The following is a 15131-nucleotide window of genomic DNA, read 5'->3' as shown; positions in this document are numbered from 1 at the left end:
GGATGTGCTAGCATTCTCCGACTCTGGTCCCGGGTTTTGTTGCTATCCGACTAACAGTGCTGGTGGCCCAGCAACAGTCCATGCAGCATCATACTCAAGGTGAAGCATCACCACAAGGAGAACAGATGAGGGAAGATGCAACAACAAGCATTGGCATAGCCAATAGGTCTCGCCTTCGGGACCTTATAAGCGTTTAGCCTTGCAACAGTTGATGTTGTTGCACCAAGTATATTGTGCTGCATAACTAAATACTTATAAGGTCCCAAAAGTGAGACCTATTGGCTATGCCAATGCTTGTTTACCCATGTGTTTTGGATTGGAGTGGATGCATGTGATGTGGAGTGGTATTATCCCATTTGTTTCTGTCTAGCCTTGATAAAGTCGCGGTACGATTTCCTTTGTAAGTGATGAAACATGTGTCGGTTGTTTGAAGATCTAAGGATTGAAGGAAAAGAACAAGAATTTACTTTCCTGTGATTAATTTTGTGCTCACACTCCGCACTTTGATAATTACTGTGACATTACTTTCGTGTGCTGAGGATTTTCTTTGCATGTTTTCAAAATAAGTTAAAAGGTGCTTACATCCCGCTCCCTCTCTTTCCTGGCTTTTTTTTTTGTTCCAGTGCTTGCCACTTACTTTTCCTCCATTTCTATGGGCTGTAGCATCTTTTCCTGTATTTGCCAATGCTTGTTCCGTCTTGGTGGCCCAACATAATCGGTCCAGTGATTCCACAGTAAAGACATATTATGCCTTGCAGTTCACTTCCTGTGTAAGTGGACACGTCTGCAAGTATTTGTTTCTGTCAGACCCATGGAAATTCTCTATTTAGTCCTTATTGTAATTTTTTATTGTCTTATGTAGTAAGACATCCACCCAGGTATGTTTTGGATGTGCTGTAAAAAGCATATTTAAGGCAGCCATGTTGAGTGCGATAGCATGCACTTGGTAAATGTAGCATAAATGCATTATCGGTCACACTGTTTGCAGGTGTAATTATGCTGCAGCTTAACTGGGATTAACATTTGATACAAAAAACGGCGTCATTTAGACCCTGGGCTTTGTCCGCTGGCAGATGACCACAGGCTAGACTTAAGGCTCCTTGCCGGCCAGAAGGCATGCTCTGTGACTCTGTTACAAAAGTGCATCTGTTCATTGGCAGATGCACTTTCGTCACAGCTCAATGCAGAGCAGACAGCATGTTATTTTGCTTTCCAGAAGTAAAACCCCGAAGCGGGGTTTGTTTCCGAATAGCAAAATAATAATGGCCTGATGCTCAAGGAGTTGTCCTCCCTTGCATCAGGCCTGCACTTGTTTTTCCTGTCTGGGTCGCTATGCCTGGCATGACAGCAGAGGCGTAGCTAGAGATTGTGGCGCCCGGGGCTTTCCTTCAGATTGCCGCCCCCCTGGGGGGGGTGCTGGGGAAAAATGGACGGCGAGCACCTGAAAGAGGTCCGTGAGACACGTAGTATCGCTGCTAATAGTTACTTCGATCATGCAAGTTACATGCACATACCTGACATGGTCCAGGGCTAGACAGCCCCGTCCTCCAAATAGTGCCGCCTGGGGCGGACCGCCCCCACATAGCTACGCCACTGAAGGAAAAGCAGAAGGAAATCCAAAACCTACATCAGTTCTACCTACCCTGTTTGTGACATCTCAGTCATAACATCACAGCTTGTGCAGGACCCTTGTCCGCTGTCCTCTATCTGCCCCGTCCATGACCTCAGGAATGTCTGCAGACCCGTCCACCACACTGGGTTTGACCACGATTCCCCTGGCAGCACCTTCAGGATACTACAGGTGAGTCCAATGCACCTGATCACTAGAGTAACTTGAGTTCTGCAGTTGGGGCAGTACCAGCACTGCAGTGGAAGCCGTCTCGCTCCACCCAAACCCCCCATTGAGAGCTCAGGAAAAGCCATCCCACTACCCACCAACCCGCCTTGGGCACAGTAGGATACTTCAAGGAAACGGGTACTATCCGGAGGTGTCAGGCACCATAGCTGATTCACCCACCGTCATCGGGGAGTGGTGGTAGGGGTGCCAACAATCCATGCATTTTCATCACATTCTGCAGCATGTCAACCAAGTGCATGCAGAGACAGACACATAACTACAAACCTTACAGCTGGCTATCACATCACGTCATACTTGTCAATAAAAGACAACACATACATTACATTACATTACAGAGAGTATCCCTCATAAAGATACACTGCGTAGTTAGCTATGAGGGGTGACTAAACCAGTACTGAACCAAAGCATGTTACATAAAAAATCCCAAATCATACATTAGAGTTGCTGGCATTCATCCAAGAGAACTGAAATGTGCCATATACTATCACTACTGACAATGCCATCATGCCATGCTCAGGCCACTGCGAAATTTAGGGTCAAGGACATATTTAAGACCATGCAATCAGTCATAGGCACTCAACCACATTTTCACCAGCATACTAACACCCAGAGTTCAATTCATTCAAATCCGCATCAAATTGTCCAGCTGGCCCACTCACGATCCTTTACATATCAATCCAATGATCAACCTTACATCAAGCAAGTCACACCACGCAGACCTCAACATCAACAGTTTAAAACGTTTGAACAAGCTGAAGTAAAATATGTGGCTGGTAGAGTATCCCTTAAATCTTTAATTTATTCCTTGTCTGATTTGCCTCCGCATTCCTTTAATTATCCATTCTATTACCACTTTTAATTCGAACCATCTCCAACCTGAGTTGTTTTTCCTTGACTTTGTTGGTCTCTTGTTTTTTCAATTAAATAACCCTTTCATTTCTTTTCCCAATAATTTTTAGTAAATCTTTTTAACATTTACTTTATTAATACAATAGGTAAACAGGGAGAGAGGGTGCACATTCAGCAAGAATTGAATCATAATCAGTAAGTAATCAATTATCAAACAGCACACAAAAGACTCACTAAGCAAAAATAGAACTACAAAAAGCATCGGAGCGAAATTGATACTGTATTAAAAAAACTGTTGGGGCTATTATAACTGATTTAACAAAGCATGGACTTTTGAGACTACATACATGAATAAAATATATTAAAAAAATCAGTACAATCCCCGATGGAGTCTAATATATACCTCTGCAAAGGATTCAAGCAGCCTGCCCGTATAATATAACCAATATCAAAATGAATCTGATCATGCACTGCTGTACTCGTATATGTGTAAGCAGAAAAATCCAGACAGTGAAAAAACCGTGCCTGCATTTAGGCTCAAAAGCAGGTCATCCTACCCAAGGATCCGGGGCCAGCCAGAGAGCATGAACCCAAACTGACAGGGGCCCCCATATTATTTTTCCCTTCTGCCTGGACCTGCTTCCTTTGTGTTCATACAATGCAATTTCTAAATTCAGGATAGACAAAACCAGCCCCCTGCCATTGCTGAAACTTGTGAGGCTGTGGATCGCTGAAGTGATGCACATACGAAAACAGCCATGGCCATATATATTAAGGAATCACCCCCACTAGCTCTTCCTGCCTCCTACATCCAGAGGAGCTTAGTTTGAGAGGTCAGAACAATATTGGTGTCGAGAATTCTCTCCCCCCGCCGCCCACCACAAAGTTTTTCAGCGACCCTGGATCTCAGTATATCCAAATGAGGGCATGAGCAAAACATATGGATCAAATTCGGAGGGACTTAATCATCAACACTGGTGTTTTTAATGAGGACCAGTTAATGATGCATTCATTTACCAGGAGATTACTTGCTTTGTCCAGAAGCACAGGATGTTGGCCTGACCCAGAGACTCGAACCGGGTTCCCCAGCGCCCAAGTCGGCAGCTTTGGTCATTATGCCTCATCCTCTCCCCTCTTTCCATGTAGTAGTTTGTTCCATTTTCGGCGGTGCTAACAGGCAAAATAGGGTGGTGCAAGCTGCATCGTGATGAAGGCCCCTGCACTAATTTTTGACCAAAATCCAAATTAACCTCTGGTGTGGCCTGCATGCCCTCTCCCTGGTTGCACCGGTAGTAGTGGGCTGCTCAGACGTCACGTGCTGGAGCATTTTGCAAGCACGTCACGTGCGCAGCGCTTGCACTTCAAACGGCTGCCGCACGGCACAGGCCCGTTGCGGCCACCTTTATCATTTATTTGGGTACACTGACTGACTGTAGAGTCAGTGAGTGTCCCCAAATAGATTATAAAGGCCGCCGCAACAGGCCAGTGCCACGTGGCCGCCGCCCTCATAGTAGTGCCGCCTGGGGCGGACCTCCCCCCCGCCCCACCCTAGCTACGCTGCTGCATGACAGACCTGAGAACGGAAAATAGGTGTCAATGCCTGTGTTACTTGGCAGTCCTCAAGCAGATCAGCCATCAGATCAAAGGTTTCCAACAGCAGAATCAGCTGACAGTGGCGGCTACAGTAAATAAAAAATGATGAGGCACGAAGGCGCTTGACTCACCATAATTTCGGGAGGACGGCCGCTGCAGCATTCCTCTTAGCTTTCCACAAGCAGGAAGGAAAAGGAAGGACTTCCTTCCTGCTTGTGGAATGCATTTCAAACCAATCCTGGAGCTGCTCTCATGCTGAGAAAGCAACTCCAGGATTGGTGGGAGCAGGCTCACCAAGCACATTTTTGCCAGCAATCCCCAGGCTGTATCACAGCCGCTGGGTTGCTGGGTCTACAGTGCATATGTCAGGCTGGCCGTTGCAGGCTGGCCAGCCAATCTGACATGCGCACTGTAGACCAGTGCTGCCAAACTGCGTTTGCACAATTCAGCCCTGTCCTCACCCTCGTGCTGTTCACAGTGTGAGGTGGTGCGGTGGGAAATAAATAAAATGGCATTGACATGCCATTTTATTTATTTGTGTTTTCTTGCTGCACTCACAGCAGGCGGGGCAACGCTCCTCAGCTCCCCAGTATGTGCCGCCCCTGCCAGCTGAGTCAGAAGCCCAGTAGGCTCCCCACTTTTAAATGGACCGTGAGTTCGGTAGCTTAGGAACCCTGCAGGCTGGGATGATGGCACAGCTTCCCTGGCACTGGTTTTAAATGTTCCCTGTTGTTTTTCCACAGTTGATAATATGGTTGCGGAAGAGGCCAGGGTAAAAACGATGGATACTTAATAGAGAAGTGGTTGATGTGGACACAAAGTGAGGCAGGAAACTCACCACAGCAGAAAACCTATTACATGACAAAAAATATTGCATAATGATGAAGCAAAATAATAATACGTGCCAGTGACATGCAAGGAGCAAGGGGAATCATAGTGCACGTGCCTTACTAATAGGAAACTTATAGACAATGATATAGCGAGAGTGACCATATACAATCAGACTTGACATACGGTGGCAGTAACCAAGTAAGAGCTAATATGGACATGATATACAGGGATAACAAATCAATGAAGATAAAATGGGGGGTTCATTGCAAGAAACAGAGTCTGTTGTATGTCAAGTGGAAATTGACTGTCCACCTTTGTGAGCTCAGTGCACTGCATCTCAATACATAAAGTCAATTGAATGACTTGCTTCAGAGCCTCCAGAGCATAGAGAATTTATGAAGGCATCAGAAGTAGATGGAAGCCCATTGGTAGGCTACTGCAGTGAAGAAGATGAGACAGTCTAATTAATAAGCAAATATATAGAAAAAAGGGCCAAAGAATACATGGCACAATGACATTAAGGACCTTTAGAAGTTGGATGTAAGTACTGTAAGGGCAATAACGGTGGAAAAACAAATCAAGAGATGTACACAGTCATTTCAAGCGTTTCCCAAAGAGGGAGTTCTTTAGAAGACATTGAAAGAAGGTTTGAGAGGTGGCATTCCTGAGATGAGAAGGGAAACCATTCTAGACTCTCAGTGCATTACCAGTGAAGGACGTCCTGGAAAATAGGAGTGAAGAGAAATAATTTATTTAGCATCACAGATTTCAGTAGCCTCCAGAAAATTATGATATGGCTGTCAAAAGCAACCTGGGTCCGGCATGACTCACTGGGGGGTGCTGGTGCAGGGTTGCGAGTCGGGGTGGGGGTACAAGCGAGGGGTCGCAAGGGAAGGGGAGGTTGCTCGTGGAGGGGGTTAAATAATAAATTTAAAAAATTAACGTACCTTAACGGGTTCCGCATCTTCACTGCTGGGTCTGCTCCTACTTTCCTGCCTCCGGAACAGGAAGCAGGCAGTCTCCATCCCCTCCCTTAAGCCAATCACAACGCTGCAATAGCAGCGTTGTGATTGGATGGGACACCGACCGCACAGGCGTCTTTGGGAAGGCCATTTTCTCCATTTAGGCTGCATGCAGCCTACAGGGAGAAAAGGGAGAGTGCGCATGACTGGTTTGGCCGGCCCCAGAGGGCTGACCAAACAGTCAGGGCCCACAACATTGGACTAGCCACTCCTCCCCTGCCCTCAAGCAGGACCGCCAACCCGTCCGCCCCCAACCAAACTCTTCTTCTGCTTTCTCGCAGTGCGATACCATTTCATGTTTCTGCGTCTCGCTTTGTGCGAAAGCAGTGGGGCGACGCTCCTCCGCCCACATGGAGGTGCTGCCCCTGGTCAGAAGACCATCTGACAATAATGTTGTGTTCTATGAGTTATGTATCCTTTGAAGACTCTATATCTGGTCCTGAAAAGAGATCTCCTGTCTTTAAATGTTGAATTGAAGAGATGTGTATCCATGTAAAGGAAGCAGAGCAGTGGGCGGAGTCTAATGTGCACACGATAGAACAAATGTGCATAAATGAAACCTCATAGAAGTAAGTAGCCCCAAAGAGCAGGCTATCCTACTAAACCTCTAGAAACCTTGTCAGGGCATTTCAGTGCTGCACAAGTATGCTGAGTCATTCAGCCAGCCAGTCATGTTCACATCCACAGGTGTGCTCACTCTCCCAGTATCAATAATATTTACCTCTGGTTAGAGTCAGAGGCATCTTTTGTATTGCGTGTGTGCATGTGTGTGTGTGTTGTGTATATGCATGTGCTTGCCCTCTCAGTGTTGGTCAAAAACAGATGCTTTAAAGTCTTTTGTTCTGAGCTCTTTGTTGGAGGATGGATTTGACAGGAGAGTCCCCTGCACTTTATATGAGGATGTGGCCAGGTCCTGTGAAGGAAGGGGCGTGCACGATAGGAAAGCACCCACTACTCTCCTGCCTCTTGACCGACCAAGTGTGACAATGTAGCAGATACACCCTACCGTGGTTTTCTAGACTGTCTCTAGTTTTTCTACTACTCCTCTTATGTGATAGGAAGTCTGTACGGTTTGATTATCCACCGTTGTGCCCACAGTTTTGTGTTCTACTGTAGAATCTCTACGTCCTACTCACCTCCTCAATTTGTACCTGAGAAGTGGGATATCTATCAGCCAAGAAAACCGGAAGCTCTAGCACTTGCACATTCACAGTCATCTCCGGTTATTTTCTGCTGCATTTTGAGTGTTATTTATGTGAAAGAAACACAATGGGTATGGTGGTCAGCCTATGGCTTTTGACATGGGCGAGCTGGGCCGAATCCCAGGACACCAATTTACAGAGTAATGAGCTGCCTTCATTGACGTGCAGACATCAGAGTCCCTATCATGTGGCTCTAGTGATTCACATGAAAGTGCTTTCATTGATTAGGTCTCTCCTAGGCAGCACTGCCTCTTCAAGACATTCTGTATTCAGTATGTGGGCCTTAAGCTCCACCCATGGTCCACCCATCTTTACAAGTGGCTCCTCTTTTTCTCCTTATTAAATGATAGCTTTTAATTTGTCAATAGGCTTAGCAGTCCCTCCTTAGTACCTCCCTCTCTCCTGTTGTTACCTCCCATAAGGACAGTCCCTCTTACATGTATCCTTACTCTCTAGCTTTCATTAGCCATTCGTGAGAACTATTTGCTAATTAATGTACACAGCACTCGCGGGATGCCAACTTTAGAAATGGCGGCGCTTCTTGTTTGTATTTGCGGTGCGCCATGTGTGCTTTCACTTTAACAATGGCTACCGCGATTCATTTTTATTGCCAATGGTGGCCGCGCATGATATTTTCACAAAGCGTGGCTCACACGACTTATTTTTGTTACCAACGGAAGCCGCACGTGATATTATAAAAATGCAGGGCCCGCCCAACTTGCACCTTATGACACTTTAACCAAGCAGCAGTAGGAGTGTAAGGTAGCAGCGCAAGGTGGTGACAGCAACAATGGTTGGTTATGTGAGGACACCGAGGTCGCAGATGCACAGTGAGGCTGCCTCAGGTGGCTCTTGACGCTGGCTGTTCTCCTAAGCCATCCCTGCAGGGCGAGCGCTGCTCCAGGGAAACTTCAGGCTGCTCACAAGGTGAGGGCAGTTCGCACTGTTTTGTTTTTACTGCACCATCACAGACCGACGGGTGGGATGTATGACGTTACAACGCATACTTTTAACACGACTACCATTACCACGCAATTTTTACAACGCAGGATCCATTACAACGCAGTACCATTACAACGCATGTATTTACAACGCTGGTACCTTTACAACGCATACAATTACATCGTAAGTATTGGTAAGTTTAAAATATTTTTTTTAATGTAAATTAATTAAAATTAATATAATTTAATTTAATTTAATTTAATTAATTTTTTTAAATTTAATTAATTAAATGTAATTTAATGTAATTACTTTATTTTAATGTAATTTAAATGTAATTGTATTTAATTTTTACCCTGTACCCCTTTACCCAAAAACCCAAAACTGACCCTTAATCTTAAAAATATCCCTTTACCCAAAAACCCAAAACTGACCCTAAACCCTAAAAATACCCCTTTACCCAAAAACCCAAAACTGACCCTAAACCCTAAAAATACCCCTTTACCCAAAAATCCAAAACTGACCCTGAACCCTAAAAATACCCCTTTACCCAAAAACCCAAAACTGACCCTGAATCCTAAAAATACCCCTTTACCCAAAAACTAAAAACTGACCCTGAACCCTAAAAATACCCCTTTACCCAAAAACTAAAAACTGACCCTGAACTCTAAAAATACCCCTTTACCCAAAAACTAAAAACTGACCCTGAACCCTAAAAATACCCCTTTACCCAAAAACCCAAAACTGACCCTAAACCCTAAAAATACCCCTTTACCCAAAAACCCAAAACTGACCCTGAACCCTAAAAATACCCCTTTACCCAAAAACCCAAAACTGACCCTGAACCCTAAAAATACCCCTTTACCCAAAAACCCAAAACTGACCCTGAACCCTAAAAATACACCTTTACCCAAAACCCCAAAACTGACCCTGAACCCTAAAAATACCCCTTTACCCAAAAACCCAAAACTGACCCTGAACCCTAAAAATACCCCTTTACCCAAAAACCCAAAACTGACCCTAAACCCTAAAAATACCCCTTTACCCAAAAACCCAAAACTGACCCTAAACCCTAAAAAGACCCCTTTACCCAAAAACCCAAAACGGACCCTAAACCCTAAAAATACCCCTTTACCCAAAAACCCAAACTTATAATATTTTTAATAAAATTATATACTTACCAATACTTACGTTGTAATGGTATGCGTTGTAAAGGTACCTGCGTTGTAAATACATGCGTTGTAATGGTATTTCGTTGTAATGGATCTGCGTTGTAAAAAATGCGTGGTAATGGTAGGTCGTTGTAAAAGTTGCGTGGTAATGGTTGTATACCGACAGGACACTTCAAGCCTCCCATTAGAAAATGAATGGCAGGGTCTTCTGAACCTTCACAGCTGTGGTTCAGGAAATAGGAAATACCTCTACATAGTTTTAGTGAAGAGAGCTCTGTAGCACCCCCAGTCTTCTCCTAAAAATCCAAGTCACTGCGGTCCACCATCAGCCTGGCTGCCATCTACGCCCTCCTCCCACCGACCCTGCTTTAACCAACCACACAATTGTGTAGTGCCTGCTGTCTTATGTGAGTTTGGTGCTCATACAAAATACATGAGGCAATGGAAAAAATTGACATGTTGCATCACTGCTGACTTTTATTAACTAATGTACATATTTATTGTTGTCACACACCATGAGAGTGCATGGTCTAGCAAGCCGTCTTTCCTACTCCCCCATCCTTACTTGCACCCACCTCACACACCACTCCCAGGTCGAGGCTATTTCGACCTGCGCGCTGCTCATGTCAGAGCACTTCAAATGCCTGCATTTTCCAAAGGTGTAAAATTAATACTTCAATGAAGCCACCTCACAGGGTTGAGACAAAAAACACACATTATATGTGCGGGTATCTGTGTGCATGCATGCCTGCATTTGTGCTTGTAAGGGTGCATGTATATGTGCTTGAATGTGTGAGTGTGTAAATGTATCTCCTCTTGGTAATGCTGTATATGTATGTGAGATCTGGGCCTAATTCCATCTTTTTTACTCCTCATGCCATTCCAGTTTAGACCCAGCCATATGCAAATCAGTCTTGACCCTGTTCCCCATGGGTGCAGTTCAGCCCGAACTGCCAAGCCAGGTTTTCCCTGGACAGCATCCTAGGACCGGTTTTGGAGTTTCAGCCCTCATCACCCAGGCTATCTTGTCTCCAGTGGCATGGAGAGCATGGGACCCACGTCCGGGGGTACCCGTCCCACTTCGGGCATACCCGTCCCACTTGGGGTGACAAATGCAAAAAGAACAATTGATGGACAGAATGCTAAACAATGTCATACATTCACCCCAGTACAGAGATATGGGCCTAAATCCATTGTTTTGTTTGCTCCATATGCCATTCCGGTTTAGACCCAGCTATATGCAAATCAGTCTTGACCCTGTTCCCCATGGGAACAGTCCTGCCTGAACTGCCAAGCCAGGTCCTCCCTGGACTGGAAACAAGCATCCTAGGACAGGTTTCAGGGTTTCACCTCTTATCAGCCAGGCTAGCTTGATTCCAGTGGCATGGAAAACACGGGAACCACGTCTGGGCATACCCCTCCCACTTGGGGTGACAAACGCAAAAAGAACAATTGATGGATAGAATGCTGAACAATGTCATACTGCCAAGCCAGGTCCTTCCTGGACTGGAAACAAGTATACCAGGACCAGTATCGGGGTTTCACCCCTCATCAGCATGGCTAGCTTGACTCCAGTGGCATGGAGAGCATAGGACCTGTGTGTCTTTTGCATGCATGTGTGTGCATGAGTGTGTGTGTATGTATGCTTGTGTGGTTGCATCTATCCATGTAAACGGCCGCAGGTGGCTGTGTTTCCAAATGTGTGCATGTCTGCGTGTGCATTTGAGTCTGTCTATGCGTGTTTCTTTGTACTGTGCTTGCAAATTCGTGTGTGTCATCTGTGCATCTATGTTAATTTTGAAGGTTTTTTTTATTGCATAGAAAAGAACCAGGGGGCAGGTGAGAGCACTTTACCAAGAATAATATCTTTGACAATAACTACTGGCTGGGGAAAAGAATGACCCCATTAGTACCAGTTTAGTACTTAATTTCAACAATCAGCAACTGTACAGTGACAGATTAGACTTTGGAGAGAGCATGCTAGTGCCCAGCCCACGTGTCATGCTTTCTTTTTTGCTTTTGTTTGAGCTACGGTGTGTTTGTTGTTGTAATTTGTGATTATGCAATTAGGTTGTGGATTATGTGTCATGTTTGTGATATACATAGTCCTGTTTAAAATGTTGTGACTTCAGGAGCATATAATTCTATGGTGGTTACTTTTTTTTTCCAGCCAGCATATTACTTTTGTCTCCCCTCCCTCATAACTTATTTCCCATTTTCTGGTTCTCCAGCGCCGTGAGGTCATACGAATGGCAATAGTGCTATGCAAATATCAGCACTCCAATGATTACAAAAACAAAAGTAAAAAACTGTAATTTTCAAAAACCAAGAATTTTAGCTTTCTCAAATGCAAGACCTATTGGATTGCAAATGCTTGTTTCTTTTAGTTCGAAGCACATTTTGTGAAAATTCAGAAAGCCTCCCTGGGAATGCATCCTGCCCTTTGTTTACCATTGGCTTTGTGGTTTATGAGTTACATTTGCTTGCTTTCTGTTTACTGGCTAAATTTGTCTTAGACTGTCCAGCTTGAGTTCGTCCCTTCCTGTGCCTAAACCATTTTTATTGTATCCTTCCACCAGTACTGAATTTCTGAAAACAGGCTTTCCATCTTGTTCTTATCTTGTTACATTTGCTGTGCATTCAAAGACAGAGGTCAAATGTCAGGCTCTGTCTTCCAGTGAACTCAATGCTTATTTTTATTTCTCTGACTTCAAAATGAGAGGATTTATGTGACAATCATGCTGGCTACTCGGGTGTGCTGTACAATGTTTTTTTTAAATGGCACAAAACAATATGTAAATGTGTGTAAATATACTGAGCAGATATTTCAGAATATGGAAAGCACTAATGAAGCACCTTTTTGGGGAATTTTGAAGTGTGGTGGAAACAAGTATTTTAATACAATCCAAACAAATCAATACACTAGATGATGACATTGCCATACATTATCTTTTATGCGCTGTATACTTTTTTCAGTAAAACTTTATGTTTCTGCAAATGTATTGGTCATTTCAATTGAAGATGTGTTGTCCGTAATGGCAGTGCGCTACCACACCATGCATACGCCAGTTTACCCCACTCCTCTCTACTCTGCACCACTCCACACTACACCACTCAACCATGGGCGTAGCTTGTCCAGTAAGATTGAGGGGTATGAGCATCAGATTTCCTGATCATCACTCTAGCATATAATGTTGAAATACATTATACGACAAACAAAGCACATGAGTGAAGCTTAAGAGGTGTGGAAAGGGATAGGAATACGGATTAATAGGATTACAAAATGAGAAAGAAGCATGATATTTTGTAAAATAAAAAACGTTTAGGGCTCCCAAAACAGAGATGAAAGAGAGTGCTTGTGTGTTTTTGTCAGTGTATATATGCAAAAATCCCAGCTGAAATCCGAGAGGCACCTCACCATACCCGACTGAAAGCACATGTACCCAACTATTCATCTTAAAATATATTTATTGGGGGTGGGGGGTAACACCCCAAATACCCCCCGTAGCTATGCCCCTGCATTCCACACTGCTTCACTGCACTGTACTCGGCACCACTCTACTCTACATCACTTCACTCAACACCTCTCTACTCTACACCACTCTACCTTATGCCAGTGCACTCTACCCAACACTATTGCACTATGCACCACTGCACTCTTCGCCAATCTACTCTAAGCCACACTAATCTACTCTGCACAACTGCACTCTACTCTATGCCACCGTACTCTATGCCACTTCACTCTACTCTGAAACAATCTATTATACGCACCTCTATTCCTCTCTGTGCCATTCCACTCTATGCCACTCCACTCTACGCCACTGAAATCTACCCGGCGCCACTCCACTCTACCCCACTGCATTCTACACCAATCTATTCTAGGCCACTGCACCATACGCTGCTACACTCCATGCCACTGCACTCTGAGCAAATGCACTCCACACCCCTTTACTCAAAACAAATACACTGTACACCTCGGCACTCTATGCCAATCTACTCTGCACCACTATGCTCTACTCTGCAGCTCTCTACTCTATGCCACTCTACTTTACACCATTGCACTTTATGTCATTTTATTCTGCACCACTCTACACTAATGCACTTTACCCCACTCTGCTCCACACTGCAGCATATTATGCCACTACTCTACAACACTGCAAGTTATAACAGTCTACTCTGCAACACTGCACTCTCTACCACTGAACTCTACAGCACTCTGCTCTGTGCCACTACACTCTATGCCACTGCACTCTACTCTGCACCACTCTACACTGCTCCACTCTACTGCACTCTATGCCGATGCACTTTACACCATTACACTCTATGCCACTCAAATCTATTGTTCACCACTCTACTCTGTGCCAGTGCACTCTACCTCACTCTACTATGCACCACTGCACAACTGTACTCTATGTTGAACTCTCCACCACTGAACTCAATACCACTCTATTCTGCACCACTGCACTCTATGCCACTACACTTTATATCACTGCACTCATGTCTGTATCACTCTAATCTGTTCTGCACCACTGCACTCCATGTGACTGCACTCAACGCCACTGCACTCTACACCTCTGAATTATTCCATGCAACACTCCACTCTTTGACACTGCACTCTATGAAAATGGACTCTACACTACTTTACTCAAAACCAATGTACTCTACACCAATTTACTCTGCACCACTGTACTTTATGCCACTTCACTCTAGTCCAGTCTACAACACTCCACTGTACGACACTCCCCTCCACGACAGCCCACTCTATGGTGCTCTTCGCAATTATACTCTACTCGACTCTATGACACTCTACTCCACTCTATGACACTCCACTCTACAACACTTTATTCCACTATATGCGACTCTACACACTACTCCATTCTATGACGCTCAATGCAACTCCCTCTATGCCACTCCATGCCACTTTTCTCCACTCTATTCTACAACACACTACTCCACTGCTTGCCTCTCCTCCACTCTATGCCACTCAACTATAAAACACTCCACTCTGAAACACTCTACTCTACTTTATGCCACTCCACTTGATAACAATCTACTCTGCTCTATGTCATTCCACTCTATTCTACACGACTTCCTGTCACTCTATTTCACTCCACTTTACCACACTCTACTCCAATCTGACACTCTGCACCACTAAACTCTATTCCAGTCCACTCTACCCCCTACCACTCTATGACACTCTACTCTGTCCACAACACTCCACAACACTTCACCACTCCATTCTATTCCACTCCATGACACTCAACTTCACTAAATTCAGCTGTACTCTACACCACTCTATGCCACTCCACATCACTCCACGACTCTCTACACCACTCCATAACACTCCACTCTACTCCACTTTACAACATAGTACTTTACTGTCCTTTACGCCACTAATTTTTAGGCCTGCTGAACGGCACCCACTCTGGTGTACAACATGGCTAAAACATATTCGCAAATCCAATAGCTCTTGCATAGGCAAGACCTATTGGTTTTGCCAATGCTTGTTGAACATATTACATACGTTTTTCAAAACTGTCAGCACACGTTCTTGCCCTCCCATTTCTCTCTTACCCCCTGCTGCCACACACTACTAACCCCCCAGCAAACAGCTTGGCCCCAGCCTGTGGAGCCAATCTGTGAGTGATTCAGGTGAGTTGGGGGA

At 44.7% G+C, this 15131-nt stretch overlaps 1 protein-coding gene across 1 annotated transcript in view; it reads left to right on the top strand.

The window, feature by feature from the left end:
• NRIP2 (nuclear receptor interacting protein 2) overlaps positions 1–15131 on the top strand; it is a 412018-nt gene that overhangs the window by 268717 nt on the left and 128170 nt on the right. The window lies entirely within an intron of this gene.

The sequence above is a fragment of the Lissotriton helveticus genome, chromosome 1_1, assembly GCF_964261635.1.
Source record: "Lissotriton helveticus chromosome 1_1, aLisHel1.1, whole genome shotgun sequence".
Classification (NCBI taxonomy): Eukaryota; Metazoa; Chordata; class Amphibia; order Caudata; family Salamandridae; genus Lissotriton; species Lissotriton helveticus.
Note: the sequence above shows the minus strand (reverse complement) of the source record. Positions and strands in the feature narration are given on the sequence as shown.